Source organism: Dipodomys merriami, unplaced genomic scaffold (assembly GCF_024711535.1).
Source record: "Dipodomys merriami isolate MVZ:Mamm:240054 unplaced genomic scaffold, mDipMer1.0.p SCAF_21, whole genome shotgun sequence".
Taxonomy (NCBI): Eukaryota; Metazoa; Chordata; class Mammalia; order Rodentia; family Heteromyidae; genus Dipodomys; species Dipodomys merriami.
Window position 1 is genome coordinate 28257793 of NW_027203493.1, and position 21505 is coordinate 28279297.

A 21505-nucleotide genomic window follows, 5' to 3' on the forward strand; every position below is an offset into this window, starting at 1 on the left:
AAACAATTAATAAATAAATCAACTGAAGCTTCTCTACCCATGTCAACTGTGGTCAGTTCAGTTCTTCCTTGTCATACAGAGCTCAGTGCTCCCTTAAATCCTCCCACTCTCAGAAATATTTAGGGAAGCCTTAAATGCTTCATGCCTCTGGAAGTTCCAGTTGGGGAGAAGGAAGAGGCTTGTAGAGAGAGGAATGAAAAAATTTAGTGAAGATAAAAATCTGGAAAAAATCAAATTGAAATTCTTCAGATGCAAAGCCCAATAATTCAAATAAAAACCCATTTGAAGGCTTGGCCAACAGACTAGACAAAAGTTGAAAACAGAGAATCTTGACATGGAGACAAGGTATACATATTAGATTATTCAGTTAAAAAGAGAACAAAGAAAAGCAAATACAAAGGAAATATGCAAGATCTCTAGCATATCATTATAAGATTAACCCTATGAACCATGGACTCAGATGAAGGAGAAAGTTTGGAAGCTGAAGATATAAACAACACAGTTAATAAAATAATTACAGAATATTCTCCAAATCTTCACAAAGAGATGATTATCCAGGTATAGCCTGCTAATTGAAAACTAAGAAAACAAGTGCAGTAAAGAAGCTCTCTACTGTATATCACAATTAAAACACTAATATCCAGTGCTTATTTAAAATTATGAAACAAGTAACAAGTTGCATATATAAAAAGTACAATAATTTCATAGTTCTGTAGGAACACTAAAACTGAAAAGATGGGATAATAAATTCCAAGACAGGAAAGAAAGTAAGTGTTGGACTAAAGAGAAAAGAATGCATATTATAGGCAAACACCCCATTTCCATGTCCTTAGGAACCAGGATTAAGTGGCTTGAAAAAAATATATGAGTAAGTTAATAAAAGAATGTGTCAGTAAAATATAGGACAAATAACGACCAGAGAATATAAAAAATATTGAACCTTAGATCTATACTGGAAATAAAGAAATAGAAAAGCTACACTGTAACTGTGCCAGGTGTGGAAGAGGGGGAAATATTTGCCTTGCCCTGTGTCTGCTATATAACAAAGACTACCAAACAGCTAAGTGGATACAAATAAGTACCATAGCTCCTATTGAGGGACTCCTGGAAGAACAAGCTGTCTAAAGGCCAGGCAGGCATATCTAGAGCTGGCTCGTGGCTGGTAAAACCCACTCGGGGATGGCACTCTGGTAGAGTATGGGGAAAATGAGAGCTGAACACACTTACCTGTGACTTTCCAACACAATGACCACCACCCAGCCAGTAGGTACAAGTAGGTAGCATCACTGGTCCATGAGAGATTCTAGCAGAGGAAGCTGACCAATATAGCACATACTGGGATTGTTCTGGTATTAAGGAAAAAAATGTAATAGCCGTGGTCCTGGAGCCTCACAGAAGAGAGTGAGCTTGGTACATTTCCGTGCCCACCAGATATATAAGATCACTTACATGCTCAGTGGGACAAGTAAACACAGCTTTACATGGCCATGGACTGAACAAAGGTCTAAACACTTGTGACCTTTCCAGGGCTAGGTAAAACCATTTATTGCTATGACACAGGTGTAGTACAGTGAATGAGTATGGTGAACTCCCCTGTGAAGGGCACATGTCACTGTAAGACAAGATTCCAAAGACACAACCAAACCCAGCAAGAACAGAATAACACCGTTCTTCATGAGGGCCTCTTTGCCAAGCAAAATGACTAATGGGCTACACATTTGTGATAGGTCTCCCACCAGCCTGACACTCAGACTCAGAGGATCAAAACACAAAATCCCACAAGATATCCCCTGGCTATGCCTCTGGGAAGGGGTACTTACAGTTGGAATCATATCCACGTGACTGGCATAGACAGACAGATAAATACTTAGATATAGATATAGGTAGGTAGGTAGGTAGATAGATCCCTTTGACTGGAGACCCCCAAAATCTTTGGGGACTGTTTTTGGACTATTGCCCTGTCAAGTGGATAGGAAGCTACTTGGTCTTATCCTAGTCCAAAGCATTAACAGACCACTTACCTATCAACGGACATTCAGTTTTTTTACACATCTTGGTACTATGAATAGTGATACTATTAGCATAGAGTGTCAAGAACTTTAAGAACTTACATTTATAATCTTTTTTAATGTGTAGTTAAAAGTTAGATTACTGAATCATATGGAAGTGATATTATACATTTTTGAAGATCATCATACCATTTTCCATAATAGTTGCATGGCATAAAACTCCCATCGACAGTGTATGTGTTTCAACTTCTCTACTTCCTTTCCAACACTTGTTGTGTTTAGCTGGTAATCATCTTTATTAGGCAACGAGGCCTCATATGCTCTTTTCATGAGCATTCCACCATGTTAATTTAATATTTTGATTTTTAATATATTTTTCATTTTAAATTTTAAGATTTTTTTATATATTCTGGATATAAAGTTTACACCTGATACATGATTTACAACATATTTTTCAATGTCACAGACTGACTTCTTGTATTGACTATGTCCTTTGATGTAAAACAAAAAGTTATTGTTTCTGATAGTCTCCAGTTCTTCATGTTTCATTGTGTTTCTTATAGTTTCAGTACAGAAATTTTGGCCAAGTCCAATGTAGCAAACATTTTCTTTTGTTTTTGTTTTTGTTGCTGTTATTGTTTCCTTTTATTCTAAATCCAAGACTGGGACTCAAACACAGTACCTGCAGATTCTTTTACACACTAGCTAGCCCTCTACCAGCTGAGCCATAAATCCAACCCATTTTGTTTTCTTAGGGTTTCAAACTTTAGGTATTTTATTTAGGTCTTAACATTATTTTAAGATAATTTTTATGTGATATAAGGTTAAACTTTCTTGCTTTGAATTGTTTTTTGATTGTGTCATTTCCTCAATATCATTTGTTGACAAGACTCTCCAGACTCAGAGGGAACTGTATAAAAGACTGAATGAATTGATATCCTTGTTGAAGATTATTTTAATATATACATTGATTATTCAAATATATATATGGCTTTAGAAAGAATTGTTCTGAATATCCAGCCTTATGATCATTTAAAGCTCATGAAATCATTTGTTTCAGAACTACACCCACAGGCAGGACTCAAAATCCAATAAGTCTAGAAGTATTTTCATAATAACAGAAATTTCTGTTCCCGGAATCATAATAGTAATTTAATTTTTCAGAGCAAACAAGGGGAACATGCATTATCAGAATGGTATATACACACAAGTACTTGACAGGACAGACAAGAACACATCTTCTTGACTGCCTATGGCTCATCTGCCTGTCATATCACTTCACAACTAAATACATCCACATGCATCCTTGAGAAAAAAGAGTCAGAAAACATTTTCCATATAGAAGCCTTCTGGACTTGTCTTCACTGTCTGACCTGTTGCTAATCGCAAACAAGAAAAGACAAGGAGAGGGAAAGAGCAGGAAACCAAAGGGTTCAGCATCCACCAGCTTCTGAACCCTGAGCTCTCATAAGCATGTTTATTTGTTTAGTTCAGTACAGGGGAGGTCACTACAGGTACCTGCAGAAAGTTGGGTATCAATCTTTCTTGTGGTTACAATCATTAACATGAGGTATAGTTTGAATACATAGTGGTAACTAACTTCCTCATCATTAGGGAGCAGAGGGAAGCAGTAAACATCTTACTGTAATATAAACATTCATCTTATTACTAAGGTTTCAAGCTTTTAGGGTCCAAACAGCTCTAACTTAAACAAACTTAGGGTAGTAACTTACACATTTGTTTTCGCCTTGCCTTGCTTGACCTTCCCAGGGTCCAGTCTTAGCCTTCTGAGTACTATGGAAGCAGCATTCCAACCTCTTAATCCTTTCTGGGTCTCACAGCTCAGCCCCAGAGTTACCTACACCAGACTAGTACCACGATCATGACAATCTCAAAACAGACATGTGCTTGTTTTGTATCATCATTGGATTTTGAGTCACATAGATATATTCCTTTCACAAAACTGATTAACTGTACACCTAAAACTTATGCATAACCATCTTTAATTTGTATTAGCAATTTTATATTCATTTTAACTAAAGCATAGAAAGTATATATACTTTTGGAGTACTATGTGATGTTTGGATACCAGGTTACTTGTACAATGTTTAAATTAGGCTAAACTTATCAGACTCATCTTATTACTTCCTTATGGTGAAAAGTTTTAAAATACTTTAACTTTGTGACATGTAAAGAATGTTACTGTTATCTATAGACATACTAATATGAAATCATACACCAGAACTTCTCACACCTATCTAGTGATAACTTAGTATGGTTTGACCAACCTTTTCTGATTCCTCCCTCCATATACTTTCCCCAGTCTCTGATCATCAGTTTTTCTCTTTTCAACTGTTTGATATTTCATATGTGAATGAGATCATCTACTGTTGTCTTTCTATGCCAGGATTATTGCACTTCACATAATAATCCCAAGTTATATCGTATTTTTTTCAGTGACAAGATTTGGTCTGGGAATGTGGCTTAGAGTACTTCCCTAGTATGCATGAAGCCCTAGGTTCAATTCCTCAGTACAACATAAATGGAAAAAGTCTGAAATGGAGCTGTGGCTCAAGTGGTGGAATAGAAGCTCAGGGACAGTGCCCAGGCCCTGAGTTTAAGTCCCAGGACTGGCCAAAAAAAGACAAGATTTCATTCCTTTTATGACTGAATAGTTTATATATACATACACATATGTGTATATATGTTTATATGCTTATATATGTGTATATGTATACATGCACATTTGTGAGTATATGTATATATATGAATACACACATACAATATTCGTACATAGTCATATTTTAATATATTTTATTATTTTAAGTAGTTGTAAAGGAGCTACTATTCAACAAAGCAGTTTATGAAAACTGCATCTTGATGAGTGTCTCCCTTTTCAACATCCTCCCCCATTCCTTTCAACTCCTTCTCTCGCTTTTCGTAATTTTGTAGGATGTGCATTGAATTTTATGACTGCATTTTCTCCTACTTCCTCTCCTCCCTCCCCTTCATCCCCACCCTCTCCCTTATTCATTTATCAATTGGTGAACGGTTAGGTTGTTTTCATTACCTGGATGTTGTAGATAGCAGCAATAAGTATGTGGATGCAAATGTAGCTTCAATTTATCAATTTCATTTCCTTTAGGTATATACCTTTAGTGAGATTTCTAGATCACTGGTTTATTTTTAATTATCTGTACAACTTCCATATTGTTTCCAGAATTTGCTCATTTACATTCCCACCATCAGGATTGGGAAAAACTATTTATATGACCATATAAAATGGTATTTATCAAAACAAACTCCAAGAAACTGAACCAAGAGGGTTTTTTTTCATTGTTGGTTTTGCTTTCTCCTGTGTCACTGGTTTTGTTTTCAGAATCTTTTGTCTTGTATGTAAGTTTATCTGTTTGGGGTAGGGAAAAGGGGAGCACAGAAATAGCTTCTGGGCTAACAAGGTTAAACAAATGCCTCAGGTGGGGTTGCAGGAAAACTTAGAGAAAGTGAGGGAAGGGGTAATACTGTTTCAAAAAATGCAGTCATTATCTAACTTATGTAACTGGAACTCCTCTGTACATCATCTTTACAATAAAAAATTAAATACATATTTATTTTAAAAATTATTACAAAAACAAAAATCAATAGTGAAAATGTGAGATGGTACAAACACTTTGGAAAAAAAATTGTCATTTCCTAGAAATAAACCATATGGCAGAGTATTCAGCATTACAAAAGAAACCATTTCTTACTCATGCAGTCACAATCTCAAGAAAACATGACTGAGTGAAAAAGTCAACCATAAAATATAACATACTTCATGATTCGGTCTATGTAATTATTCTTGAAGTGATCAACTTACAGAAATGCAGAACAACCTGGTTGTTGTCAAGAGATAGGGACAGTCTTAAGCAGGAAGGAGGAGGGTGAATTATGTTGAAATTTTGGAACATGAGCAATTGTGGTGATGAGTTGATCTGTATCTTGACTGCCAAATATCCGTATCTTGACGATAACATTGAACTATCATTTTGCAAACAGATTACCATTTGAAGAAGTCAGAGTACATAATTTTTCTCTGTAGCATTTCTTCAAAGTGGATTCCAATTTACAATTATTTCAAAATAAATTTCTTAATCAAAAGAAAAAAAGAGTCAATATCATAAAGACTTCATTCTTTGACTACCTTGTGAGGAAATTTAAAATTATTAAACAAATACCTGTGAAAAAGAAAGAAAGACAGAAAAAAGAAAGAAAGAGAGAGAGAGAGAGACTACTTAATTGAAAAGAGCTTTCAAGCCACATCTATCCAGCCACAGAGGGGCCACCAATTATTACTCCATATTGTTTCTTGACATCTCAAGGGCCTCCTGAGGAAGGCTGTGGCTACATTCTCTCTCAGGAGTGTCCTGTAGAGCCCTCTGTAGAAGCAGCTTGAGGGTCTGCTTCTTCAGCTGATGTCTAAAAGAGCCAAATAAGAAGTAAATGATGGGGTTGGCAGAGCTGTTAACACAGGACAGCATGATTACAACCTGGAGATGGTACCAACTTAATGAGTTTGAATTCTGAATCCAGAAAACTAGAAACCAGTAGATAGATGCCTAAGGGCATTCCACAGAGGAGGAAGACCAACACTGTGAGCAGGGTGGTAACATATAGTCTGGTCAGCATATTCCTCCTGGAGCTACAGAAAATACTGACGAGTAGGGCTAGGCTAGATTCAGAAAGAATCACACATAAAAACATCAGCCAGGCAGTATAAGTGAAAGCAAACATCTGACACCACCTACTTGCATCATCCCTAAATAGGAAACCACAATGAGTTCCTTCCAGAGTGCTCAGCATCAGGGATAGGGCCCAGAGCAGATTGCACATACAATTGACATGTACTTTGGGCGATTGAATTGATACCAAATGGGGCATAAGATGCAACGATAGCGCTCAGTGCTAATGGAACCAAGAATGCTCAGGCCTGTGATATAGTGAAAGAGCATTCCAGTGGTTAAGCAGCTTGGGATAGAGATAGTTACTGAACCAAAGAACCTGATGAGTGTCACCAGGAAACCTAAAATGTGGCAGCAGAGGAAGAAGCAGTCAGCCCCTGCCAGGTTGAGGATGTACATGGAGAAAGTGCTGCTGTGCATGGGAAAGCCCAGAAGCCAGAGCACAACTATGTCTCCTGCCAGCCCAACTAGGACAATAATGAGACTCAGCAAACGCAGTAAGATGATCCCCTTGTTATCAGTTAGCAGAAAATCTTGGTCACGTCTGTTGATTGTTGTGATTTCCATTCCCCAGGCTGGGATGCGTGTAGCTATGCTCTGAAATATTCCACTGGGACCTCTGTGAGCACAAACTAGATATGAGTGCCTCTTCATGGTTTCTGACCCTTAGGACATCCTGCTACATGAGAACTACTATAACACATTATTTTTGCGGGAGAGTGAAATAGGAGGTTTGCGAGATTAAATAATATATCAAAATCTGGGGAGCCCCAGAATTCACTTTCAAGCCCAGTCCTGGTTTCATTTCAAATGTGGGTAATCTCTATTACAGCACAGGTCCTATATTGACATAGGAATATTCTACTATCCCTACATTCCCACTCACTATCCTAAGCCAGGTCATGACCACATGAGGCAGAAGGAGAAATATCTGGTGCATATTATGTGGGGTACAAAATATCTCATATACCATTTGTCATAAGATCTTAATTTATCACAAGAAAAATCTGGAGACCTAATGGATACAAATCATATCTAAGATCACACAGTGAAGAGTCAGTCCAATGCTGTTTGTCTCCTGGCACCCTGCCCTAGGTGTTTTTACTATTCTCTGTTCATTATTTGGGGAGCTACAAAAAAATTTCCATTATAGAAAAATGAGAAGAAATCATGATCTAGATACTGTTAATGTCTCCAAACATCTACACTCCACTTTTCTTACATAATAGTACTGAGAGTTATAAAACAGAAGAAAGAATAAGGATCTTAGTCCAAATTTTCCTTTCTATTCATGGCACTGGTCAACTGGAAGGTAGGAAGAAATGATACAACCAACTCATGGTTGATGCCCTTCCTTAACAACTTTGAGTCCTGACAACTTCTTCTAGTTGTTTGTTTAAACATGGCAACTTTTAGCTCCTCAATACTACTTTACAAGATGGGAGTGAGTTCATATTTACCACCGCATGTAACTTATCCAAACAAACTACTGTTGGTAAACTATCATGTAAATATATGTTTTTTCAAAGTTGTAAAGTTCATTTTTGACATTTTCTACCATATAATTTTCAAGTTACTTATCGTGATAAAAATAGTATCATCTGAAAGATGAAACACTACATGGTGAGGTAAAAAAGAACATAAACAGTCAAAAAAACTTGAGGAAATAAACAGTAATAGTTTCCTTATATCTGAGATAAAATCCCAGGAACTACAAAGTGTGAAAATGCTGTAGAATTTTTTTCCATTTACTATTATTTGTCCACCCTTCTTTCTCCTCCTTTGAATCCTAGAAGGTGATATCTTTATATATAATTGAAGTATCTCTTTAATCTGACTCCTAGTTGTGTTTAATCAGAGAGACATATTAACAGAAGGTTGAAGACCTAGAGGAGAGTAATTTGGAGGTCTCTCTCTGTCTCTGTCTTTCTCTGTCTGTCTGTCTCTGTCTCTCTCTCTCTGTGTCTATGTCTGTCTGTCTGTCTGTCTGTCTGTCTGTCTGTCTGTCTGTCTGTCTGTCTGTCTGTCTCTCTCTCTCTCTCTCTCTCTCTCTCTCTCTCTCTCTCTCTCTCTCTCTCTCTCTCTCTCTCTCTGCTCTTTGCTTCTTTCCCTCCCTCTCTCCTTCTCTCAATTTTTCCCAGTTAGGCGTAGAAGTAACAGTGTTACTGTGATACTTAGAGCATCAATCCTTCCTGGTTCCCTTTTACAATCACAGCTAAAACTACAATATTGATTTATCAATTTTGAATCCTGACAAACTTCTTCTAGTTGTTTTTTAAAACATGGCAACTTTTAGCTCCTCACTACTACTTTACAAGATGGGAGTGAGCACATAGTTACCATCTCGTATAACTTATCCAAACATACAACTGTTGGTAAACTGTCATGTAATTATATGTTTTTTTAATTATCCCATTTTAGATTAGCTGCTGAGACCCTGAGAGATATACAAAGGAAACAGACATTTAGATTTTTTTTGTTGTTGGAGGGTTTTTTAATTTGTATTATCTTTAAGTAGCTGTACAAAAAGGTATCTGTTCAACATGTCAGGTTATGAGTACAATTTATCTTGATCAGTATTCCCCCCCACCACCACCATAATCTTCTCCCATCTCTCCCAACCCCACCCATCCACTCGGAAAGCAAACAAAGCAGTGATGCATTTATCTATAAATTTTAGTTTCCTGTACCCTGTCATGTGTTCTCCATTAAGGAAAGCAGCAAATTTCTCCTTAGGTCAGTAAACATGAATGGATATTACAAAAAGAGGTATGAAGAAAGAATCCAAGAATACAGAATATTCCTATTCCACATTTTTAATGCTGTCACTTTTATATCTGCCAGCACCAAAGTGGCCAAAGGGGAGATTTCATATCTCTTTCTCTTTTCCTGCTATACCTCAATGGCTCCCTTCATATTCCATGACAACATAAAGTCACATGAATATTTACTAAGGAGGAAAAGATAACTTTGGGAATGAGTTCATGATAAAGTCTTACCTTCCTGCAGTTTTTCTTGCTGCTGTTGATAAGCTGTTCGGTTTTGAAGGGAAGAATCTCCTGAGTCGACAATTATTTTAGGTCACAAGTCTGGTCTGGGAAAGAGACATAGTAAGAAGATAAGTTAGGACTGGTGATCAGTGAGGCACATCACAATGCTGGCAGCCTGTAATTTCCTGCACCGGCCCTTGCTGAAAATGAGAGCGCAGTCTGTTATGTTCTTCATGAAATGTTCCTCAGCATTTACACTGATTCTACTCTTATCTTTTAACCTCTTCCCATCTTCACCCAATCAGGCCTCCTTGCCTGAGCAGTTGTTTTAGAACCTCTCTTTGCTAGCTGACAATCAATGAGAATATTCATTTCTCTTTAAGAAAAGGCACACTTTTCTTACTTGTCATTGACGTCTCTCTATGCCCTAGTACATTCCTTTTCATTACTTTAGCAGTAACACACGCTGATTTATGTTATCTGTGAAATCTTCCGTGCACCAAATGAAAGGTGAGAGTCTTCCTGGATCCAGTTCTCCATAATTAACAGCCTAACTTTGTCATTTCTCTAAATACTTTTACTAGCTGTAACTATGACTATGAATAATAGGCATATTTTATATTTAATCTGTGTTAATGATAATGTGATACCTTCCACAAAAAATACAAAGGGAGAGAGGAAGAGTGAGCAAATGCAATATGCTATTCAGTATACACTATGTGGAAAATGACCTATATAACTTGTGGACTGCCATGGGAGGAGAAAACTGGGGGAAAGGAAAGGAAAGGTGACATTGTCCAAAAGCATAAATGTACTCATTACCTGATTTATAAAAAGGTAGCCCCTCTCCTTCAGATATTTTGTCACAATGCTAAAAGACGAACATACTACCAAATGAGTGAATATTTGTATTATACACAACTACTCAAGAATTATTTTCAGCCTATTTCAAGTTCCATACAGATTAGTATTGAAAAGAGAAATTGAAATTAATGTAGTCATTTCTAAAACAATTGTAAAACACAAGAAACAACTGTATTGTTTTTTGGGGGGGTGGGGGTCCAGTCGTGGGGCCTGAACTCTGAGCCTGGGTGCTGTCCCTCAGCTCTTCAGCTCAAGGCTAGCGCTCTACCACTTGAGCCACAGCGCCACTTCCAGATTTTTTTTTGCTTATGTGGTGCTGAGGCATCGAACCCAGGGCCTCATGCATGCAAGGCAAGTACTCTACCACTGAGCCACCTTCCCAGCCCCAAAGAAACAACTTTAAAACATGGGAAAAGATGCTTAGTTCTAAGGGCCATCAGAAAAAATGCAAATTAAAACACAAAGATATACTGCTTCACATTAATTAGGATGGTTAAAATGTAAAAGACCATCATCACCGTATTTGTTTGATGCAAGTGAAACTACTGGAGTTATCACATATTACCAGCATAAAATAGTGGTAGAGCACTTGGCTACCACAAGGCCCTAAATTCAATCCTCAGTATTGCCAAAACTAAATAAAGAGCATACACACTACAATTTTAGCATATGAAGTAAAAAAAAATAAGGCAGATTTCATATTTCATGATAGAAAGAATTGTTTCTTCTGAGGCGAGAGAAATGACAAATATCAGAGATAACAAAATGTCTTCAATTTCAATGGGATTTTGAATGAGATTAGTATATTCATGTGAGAGAGCTTGGGGATTATATATTTATTACTTTTCTTATGACTATTAGTTATTACTCTAACTTAGAAAATATATTAAATATGCAAGATTTTACGTTAATATATTAAGTCATAGAACATGGAACTTAAAATCATATTATCAAATTGATCAAATAAATGTGTGAGAGCTCTCTGGAATGAAAGGAAAACCTGATATATATCTTCTGCTCAGGAACAAAGTCTGTTAAGATCTATTGAAAGCCTTCCATGAAGGAATAGAGTCCTCAGAGAGGGAGAATCAGGCAAGGTTAAAAAGAAAACAAGGAAAAGAATATGCCTGTCTTCTCTTGGAGACTATATGAAAGAAAACCATAGGAAAGCAATCTATAGCAAACATTAAATAGGTATAGATGACAGTTTATCCAATTATAAACAATAACTTCATGTGCAATGAAGGTCAAAAATTTGCATTTCTGATAGAGAGCCAGCACAAGCTTGAATTAAAAACTCATCCCTTTATTTACATTCTCAATGAGGTACCTCTTCAAGCTTTCATGATACTGGGGAGATATCCTCAGACCTGATGAATGGGAAGAACGGGGCTGGGAAGGTGGCTCAGTGGTAAAATGCTTGCCTTGCATGCATGAGGCCCTGGATTTGATTCTTCAGCACCACATAAGCAGAAGAAGTTGGAAGTGGTGCTGTGGTTCAAGTGGTAGAGAACTAGCTTTGAGCTGAAGAACTGAGGGAAAGCATCCAGGCCCAGAGTTCAGGCCCCACAACCTACAAAAAAAAAGCAAGAACATTGTTCTTTGGCAGCTATATTGAACATGATGCTTCTTACTTAATGAGAGAATTATAGGGCACCAAAAAAAAAAGAGAAACATCCAGAATGACATTAACTTAGCCCTAAATAAGTGCAATGACCAAAGAAGTGTAAGCTTTTTCTTTTTTGTATATATTTTTTATTGTAAAGATACTGTACAGGTAATGTACAGTATTGTAAAGATACTGCCCCAGGTAATAAGTATATTTCCTATTGAGCATTGTTACCGCATCCTTTGTTTATCCCCTACCATCCCTTCCTTCCCCACCTCCCCAACTCCTCCCTTTCACCCCCAAAGTTGTAAAGTTCATTTTCAACATAGTGTCTTGTACATTTCATTGTTATAATGGGTCAACCTCTATCCTTATTTCAGCATTTTGTTATTTCCCTTCCCCTCCCCAAATTAGAAAAAAATGTATATACAAGATGCAGGACACTGGAATCAAATACAATGAAAACAGGGGTTATACCATGGGGAAAGGACATACAAAAGAAACAAAAACTCACATAGAACATTATATATATAAAACAACAGCAACAAAGATAAAACCACTTGTGTCCCTATCTTGGGGTTCATTTTGCTTAGCATCAGCTTATATGGTCATGTATACATAGCTTTTGACCTTTTCTACTTGTCCTACTCATGTACTAGCTATTGCAAATAAGGGAAACCATAGGATCTATGTTTCTTTGGGCCTGGCTTACTTCACTTAATATAATTTTTTCCAAGTCTTTCCATTTCCTAACAAATGGGGTCGTGTCATTCTTTCTGATAGAGGCATAGAATTCATATACCTTTATATATATATATATATATATATATATATATATATATATATTTACCACATTTTCTTGACCCATTCATCTACTCAGGAGCACCCTATGGTGAATAATGCTGTGATAAACATAATTGTGCTGGTAGCTTTAGTATAGCCTTGTTTGTGATCATTAGGGTAAATGCCCAAAAGTGGATTGTTGGGTCATAGGGGAGCTCTATGTGTAGTCTTTTGAGGAATGTCCATATTGCTTTCCAGAGTGGTTAAACAAGTTTACACTCCCACCAACAATGCAGTAGGGTTCCATTTGGCTACATCCCCTCCAGCATCAGTTCTTATTAGATTTCTTGATTATAGCCATTCTAAATGGGTGAGGTAGAATCTCAATGCTGTCTTGATTTTCATTTCTTTTATGGCTAGAGAAGTTGAACATTTCTTCATGTGTCTATTGGCCATTCTTATTTCCTCTTTAGAGAAGTCTCTTTTGGGGCTGGGAATGTGGCTCAGTGGTAGAGCGCTTGCCTTGCATGCCTGAGGCCCTGGGTTCAATTCCTCAGCACCGCATAAGCAAAAAGAAAAAAGCCAGAAGTGGCGCTGTGACTCAAGTGGTAGAGCGCTAGACTTGACCTGAAGAGCTGAGGGACAGCACCCAGGCCCAGAGTTCAGGCCTCATGACCGGACCCAAAAAATAAATAAAAAAGAGAGAAGTCTCTCTTTAAGTCTGTAGCCCACTTATAAACAGGGTGGTTGTTTCTTTGAGGATGTGTTGGGGAATTTAATTTTTTGAGTTCTAACTTTATTTTAGGTATGAGGCCCTTGTCTGTTATATGACCAGTGAAGATCTTCTCCCAATCTGTGGGCTTTCTATTGATCTTGCTAGCTATGTCTGCCATGAAGAAGCTCTGCAGCTTCATACAATCCCATTTGTCCAACCTTTGTTTGATTTGTTGTGTTTCTGGGTCTTTATTAAGAAAATTTCAGGCTGTGCCAAAGAGCCCTAGAGTTTCTCCCATTCCTTCCTGTTAAGTTTTCAGGGTGTCTGCTTTAACTTCAAGGTCTTTGATCTATTTGGAGTTGATTCTGGTGCAGGGTGATGTATAAGGATCTAGCGTTAGTTTTCTACAGGTGTTTAACCAATTTTGCCAGCACCATTTACTGAATAGGCTGTCTTTCTTCCATTCTATTTTTTTAGCTCCCTTATCGAAGATGACGTGGCTATAGGTCTGTGGGTTCATTTCTAGGTCTTCAGTCTATCCATTGGTCCTCAGGTCTGTTCTTATGCCAGTACCAAGCTATTTTGATTACTATGGCTTTTTAGTAAAGTTTGAAATTTGATATTGATATTCCTCCAGCACTGTTCTTTCTGCTAAGGATTGTTTTGCCATTTGGGGTCTTTTATTGTTCCATATGAATTTTGGGGTTGCTTCTTCTATTTCCTTGAAAAATGAGGTTAGAATATTGATAGGTATTGCATTGAATTTGTATATAGCCTTTGGAAGTATTGTTATTTTCACAATGTTAATCCTCCCAATCCAGGAGTATGGGAGGTTTTGCTATTTCCTTAGTTCTTCTTTAATTTCCTTTTTCAGCTTGTTAAAGTTTTCATCATAGAGGTCCTTCATGTCTTTAGTTAATTTAACTCCTAGGTATTTTATTTTTTGTGGGGCTATTATGAAAGGAGTTGTTTTCCTTATTTCATCTGGGCTCTTCTCGTTGTTGGAATAAAGAAAAGCCATTGATTTTCTTATTTTTTTATTTTTATTTTTATTTTTTTTGCTGGTCGTGAGGCCTGAACTCTGGGCCTGGGCACTGTCCCTCAGCTCTTCAGCTCAAGGCTAGCACTGTACCGCTTGAGCCACAACTCTACTTCCAGCTTTTTTGGCTTATGTGGTGCCGAAAAATCAAACCCAGGGCCTCATGCATACAAGGCAAGCATTGTACCACTGAGCCGCCTTCCCAGCCCAAGCCATTGATTTTTGAGGGTTAATTTTATACACTGCTACTTTGCCAAGTAACTTGAGAGTGTAGTCCGTGGGGTTCTTTAAATATAAGATCATGTCATCATCTCCAAAGGAGAGTTTTACTTCATCTTTCCCTATTTGGATCCCCTTTATGTTTGCATCTAGTTATTCTAATACTAAATTGAAGAGAAGTGGAAAGAGTGGACAACCTTTTCTGGTTGCTGAGTTTAGATGAATATAAGCCTTTTCTTGCATTATTTTCAGCCTTCTGCTGGTGGAGAGATTTTTCAAAAGTGGGAATAGTAAAGGACTGTTGGTGATGATGGATCAGAGTCCTCAGGAGGGTGTCCAGAAACACTGCAGTTAGCATTTTATGTTGAACAGGCTAGTTCATGAAGACTCACAAGGATGATTGGTATCTTAACTGTTTTAAGACCAAGGGCCACAGATAATAGAAATTAAGAAAATGATAGAGGCAAAGTTAGATCTCAAAGAAAATCTGTCTGATCATACCCGAGGCTCATTATCACTGCCACTGTTTTCAAATATCTCCAGTGATTTCTAAGAATAAGTGTTTCCATGTTCATCTCCCTCAAGAGACTCTGGAGAACTAACTGGAAGGTCTACTGTCACTGAAACTAATGCCTAAAGTTGCTAATGAAGAATTAAGTGATAGGATTGGTGCCCCTATTGGAAGATGACATGATAGATGTTACCTAGAGGAAATATATTCCAAAATCCATCTGACTCTAACATAATGAGGCCCTTTAGATGCCAAAGGATAAGCCGAACCGGAAGAAATCCAGCACTGTGACATCATTCGATGGCCTTTCACACAGCCTAGCAAATCAGCTTCTGCCTGAAGCCAAAAAGAAGCCACAAATAGAACAACCAATCAGACAGCTTTAGCCATAATCCAAATTACTAAATAAAAATCACAATTAATCCCTTCAATGCTCCAAAGTAAGACACACAAGAGGTGATGTAAGTCTCAGTGCTGACAGTGGTACTAGATTTGCCCCTGTACTGGTAGGCAGCCCTCAGTCAGTGCTAAGACCTCTGAGCACACTCAGTACTGTCCTAGGTCTTGAACTCAGGGCCTAAGCACTGTTCCTGAGCTTTGTTGCTCAATGTTATTGCTCTACCACTTGAGCCACAGCTCCACTTCCAGGGTTTTTTTTTGTTTGTTGTTTGTTTTTGGTGGGGTTTTCCTTTTTTAAATTTTTTTGGGGGGTGCTTAATTGGAGATAGTCTCATGAACTCTCCTGCCCTGGCTGGCTTTGAACAACAATCTTCAAATAACCTCCTGAGTAGCTATGATTACAGACATGAGCCATCAGTACCCAACTCAAAAACCTAATTTTAAAAATGATCATTGTCAGGAGGGATTGCATTAAACTGCAGAGCTTCTGCATAGCAAAGGACATAGCTAACAAGCTCAGCAGAAAGCCCACAGACTAGGAGAAGATCTTCACTAGCTACACAACAGATAAGGGCTTCATATCTGAAATGTACTTAGAACTCAAAAAATTAAATCCCTCAACAACCAATCCTCAAAGAAACAACCGCCCCATTAATAAGTGGGCTAAAGACTTAAAAAGAGACCTCTCTGAAGAGGAAATCAGAATGGCCAATAGACACATGAAGAATTGCTCAAATTCTCTAGCCATAAAAGAAATGTAAATCAAAACAGCATTTAGATTCCACCTTACTCTAGTTAGGATAGCTATAATCAAGAAATTGAGGGGCTGGGAAGGTGGCTCAGTGGTAGAGTGCTTGCCTTGCATGCATGAGGCCCTGGGTTCGATTCTTCAGCACCACATAAGCAGAAAAAGCCAGATGTGGTGCTTTGGCTCAGATGGTAGAGCGCTAGCCTTGAGCTGGAGAGCTGAGGGATAGTGCCCAGGCCCAGAGTTCAGGCTCCATGACTGACAAAAAGAAAAAAGAAAAAAAAATCTAATAACAACAGATGCTGGAGGAGATGTTGCCAAAGGGAACCCTATTGCATTGTTGGTGGGTGTATAAACTTGTTCAACCACGCTGGAAACCAGTATGGAGGTTCCTCAAAAGACTATAGATAGAGCTCCCTATGACCCAACAATCCACTTTTTCGCATTTACCCTAATGATCACAAACAAGGCTATACTAAAGCTACCAGCACAACTTTGTTTGCCCCAGCATTATTCACCATAGCTAAGATATGGAACCAACCCGGATGCCCCTCAGTAGGTAAATGGATCAAGAAAATGTGATATATACACATATATAAATATATACATATATAGATATAGATTGGAATTCTATGCTTCCACCAGAAAGAATGACACTGCCCCATTTGTAAGGAAATGGAAAGACTTGGAAAAAATTATATTGAGTAAAGTAAGCCAAACCCAAAGAAACATAGGTCCATGGTTTCCTTTATTTGCAATAATTAGTACATGTCTAGGATAATCTTAGCAGATGAGCAGAATAGCTCAATAGCTATGAACATATGACCATATAAACAAAATGAACTCTAAGACAATGACACAAGAGGATTTTCCTTGTTGTTATTGTTTTAATGTACTATGTGATTTTTTGTTTCTTTTGTATGTTTGATGGCAACCAGAATCAAGATGGATAAAATGAAAATATTCTTGATAAATGAGACTACTCCTCAAGCCCTCTTTACATTTTTCTAAATCTCAACCAAATCATTTCTTAATCTCCAACAGAGCTTTTTTTCTTTTTTTCTATTTGCAACTTGTTTCTCTAATATAAATTTTAAGAAGCAATCAAAATATCCTGTTAATGGAATGCAATTTAAAAATTAAAACATATTGCATTTAGTTGGAGCATAAGTTCAAATGCTCTAATAAAGACTCATTATTATAATAACCTAAATAAGAAAGAAATTCTGACATGAGCCAGAGCCTCCAACTCCTTCTAACTTTCATTCTTATCAGGTCTTCTGGCATTCATGCATTCTTTTCAAAAATAAAATAATAAAAACCTTTCCAAGTACTTCAAATAGTTTCAAATTCAAGTGATATTTTTAAAATGTCAATTACCTACATTTGTCCACAAAATTATTCACCAAAACAAAATCATAATAAATATGATGTTGTAAAATATTCAATATTTATATCATACAAAATTAAAACAATAGAAAAACTTCATTAGCGTACAAATTAAATACCATATATTTTTGGTATTCCCATCTAATATAGGAGATAAGTATACATACTTATTATTACTAATAAAATAGGAAAATAAGTTGTCTAGCACTACTCATATGAGATTTGGAAAATGAGATTGAGAGACATTGAATATGCCTACACTTCTCCAACACCTGGAGTTAAAGTATATAGAAAAGAATGTATCACTACTTTGTACAGAAACTAAAGACATGAAAAGTTAGTCAAATCATAGTAAGCCTTGAACAACCTTATATAATACTTCATTATTCATTTATAAAGACTTGCAATTAAATTTTATATTACTTGAAGTTTCTACCTAGGCTCCTGATCAACGATTATGGGAATTACTTACAGTAATTGCTAATATTGCTAAATGGCAAATAAAAGCTTCAAAACAACAATTACTCACTGATAGGTAGAGTAGATGAGATGGGATGGAAGAGGCTGCGATGTGAGCAAAAATGGGTAGATTCCAAGAAACATCTCCAGGTAGAGTTGTGTCTTAAATGGCTCATATCTCCGAAGTTTCTATAGTTCTTATATAGAAAATCACAGAGCTGTCTTCCATATTGATGGGCCTCCCTTGTTCATCAGTTTTCACTCCCATTTCCTGTAGATAGCTCCCAGTTTTGAGGACAGAAAAAAGACTTCTGGCATCACTCTAAGTCAGAAATAATCTCTTAGCCTTAAAAAAAACTGCATAACTCTCTACTACTAAACAACTACTACTGTATTCCTAGTTAATAGTTTTTTTTTTATTTAAAGCCAAAGAAATATCTTATTTCCAAGAAATATCTTGTTCTCACTTACAAGATTTAGTCTGAGTTCACATTCTTGTTGGTCTCCTTGAATTGCTACATAAAGGGGTGATAAAGCTTCCTTCAGAAACAGCAGAAAACAGAAGCTTCATCCTGAAAATTAGGTGTAAGCATACTTGATTGTAGAAGTTTCCAGTAATTTAAGTTTCCTTATAATTTAAACAAAGTGGTCCTGGATGTTAAGAGTTTGGTGAAATCTGTAGGTCACGTGGAGGCCTTGATGAGTTCTAAGCCATACTATGGGAGACAGTGGCTAATCACCCGTGTTTTCAGGTTTCAAATGTGATTTCTTGTGGGGGAAAAAAAAGGGTCGGGGAGGGGTGGGGCGGGGACTAGGGGACTTTTACTCCATAATTTCTTAATAAGATTGAAAGGAAAAAATATCTAAAAGAATACCTGAAAGAAATCAATCAACTGCTGTTTTCCATCAAGATATGAACTAGTACTCTTTAGTTAGTAGCTAGATTCATGACCTCTCTTTACATTCAAAATCCAGCAGTTTTTGTACTTTCGCCTCATATACTACTTTTACACAAAAGCTTCATTTGCAAACTAAACTCTACCAAACATCTCTTGACAGAGAGAGTGGGAGAGGCCGATACTGCACAGAGCACTTAGTCCTCCATAAATATTCCTGTGCTCCACATGTATGTTTAGTAGCACTAAGCCCCCATCCTTACTTCCTTGTTCCTCCTTTAAGTTGTTGAGTAATTCAACTCAAGCACAAATCCAATCCATACAGATACTGTGTACCAAAATGCTTCAAAGTGCTAAGCAAAGCTTTTTGAGTACTCAGTTTAAAAACACATTAATGGTCAAACTTAGTCTCTTAGAAACATATAAGTAATTATTTTAAAGACAATAAGTGATGATCACAAGAATTATGATAATGCAATTTTCTTCATCTCATTATAGGTGAATGTTCTGGTGCCTTTCATTGAATTTCCCTTTGATTTTTCCATTAACCCACTTATTCCATTACCACAAGGCTTCTCATACAGGCATCAATCCATCTACTAAGTAGTGAGAACAGGGTGTGCAACACTTATAGCTGACACTAGATATGTAGCAAATGCTTCTGTCTTCCATGACTGTCATTGAGCCATTTGTGAGCCACCAGGCTCAACACCTGTCCAAGCCAGAGATCACACTCCTCTCAAGACCATAAAGAATGATCTGCCAGGTGCTGGTGGCTCAAGCCTATAATCCTAGCTACTCAGGATCTCTGTTCAAAACAAGCCCAGACGCTTATCTCCGATGAACTACTCAGAAAACCAGAACTTGTGCTATGGCTCAAAGTGGTAGAGCACTAGCCTTGAGCAAAAGAGCTCAGGGACAGCACCCAGACCTTGAGCTTACTCCCAATGACTGACAAAAAAAAAGATCTCTTGTCATTTCCTTGGGTGTACTACTTTGATTCATAAGGATGCCAAGATCACTGTCTTTATTTCTGAATTCTTACACTTGAGGGAACATTTCTGGCCTTGGATTCCATAATGTTTGGGTCTTTAATCCACACTTGCCTCACATCCACAGAGTTCTTTGTTAGAATAGGCAGAAAGCATAAGCTCAAAGAAAACATAAATTGAGTTTCAATTTATATTCAAAAACACTGGACTTTCACAAGCAATTTATTCTCTGCATCCACCTGTTTTCCTTCCCTGTAACACAGAGATAGAAATTCCCATAATATGGCCCTGAGAAGTCCCAAGGTCACAGTGAAAGAATTTAAATCATACAAACATACCAATGAATGGAACTAAATCCAAGATATTACAGCTTGTTACTTAGAGACTGATTCCAAGTTTGCTCAGTGCATCACCACCTTAGTTCGTTTATAGGAAACACTTTTGCATATGCAGAAATATCTTCTCCATTGGCATTCTCAGCCTAACCAGATCACTCTGTTACTCTGCTACCATGTGATAGGTTTACTGCTAGAACACAACATCCTCCATCTATTCCCATCTCTAGCCCAGTTTTTTAACCTCTGTCAATCTTTGCATATATTTCAGGCTGAGCACACTCAATGTTATAAGTAACAACCATTTCCTGCCCATCCTATGGCCCCTGTGGTACCACTGCTAACTCTCAAGAAACATGTCATCCTTCATGTGTGTGTGTGTGTGTGTGTGTATGTGTGTGTGTGTGTGTGTGTGTGTATGTGTGTGTGCATGTGTTATTTATGTCATTTCCTTGTTGAACACCTTAGAAGGGAGCTGTTATGGCATTTTGTATAACCAATTTGTTTTGTTGGTTGGTGTTAGTAATTGTATTATTCGGTTCAGAATGTCTGATTTCTGTAATTACGGTTCTTTCTGAGTCTAGCCTGGCTCTCCTGTTCAGGGTCCTCTGAAGAGCCCTGTAGACAATATTAGCAGGGCTTTATGTGATCATCTTGCTCATAGTGTTGGTATTCCTCTTCCATGACTGTACCTCAGCATCAGTTGGTGCCTCAATTTGGATTCACAATGATTCTAACTTATTCCTTCACCAATGTTGGTCTGTTAACAGCTGTATCATTCTCATCACTTCTTCCCTTGTTGGCTCCTTAGGAAGCAGCTGCAACAG

The 21505-nt window shown here is 37.4% G+C and overlaps 1 pseudogene; it reads right to left on the bottom strand.

Annotated features, from left to right (window-relative positions):
- Window positions 1-6340: 6340 nt before the first annotated feature.
- On the bottom strand, window positions 6341-7384 carry LOC138833507 (mas-related G-protein coupled receptor member X2-like; annotated as a pseudogene).
- Window positions 7385-21505: the final 14121 nt, after the last annotated feature.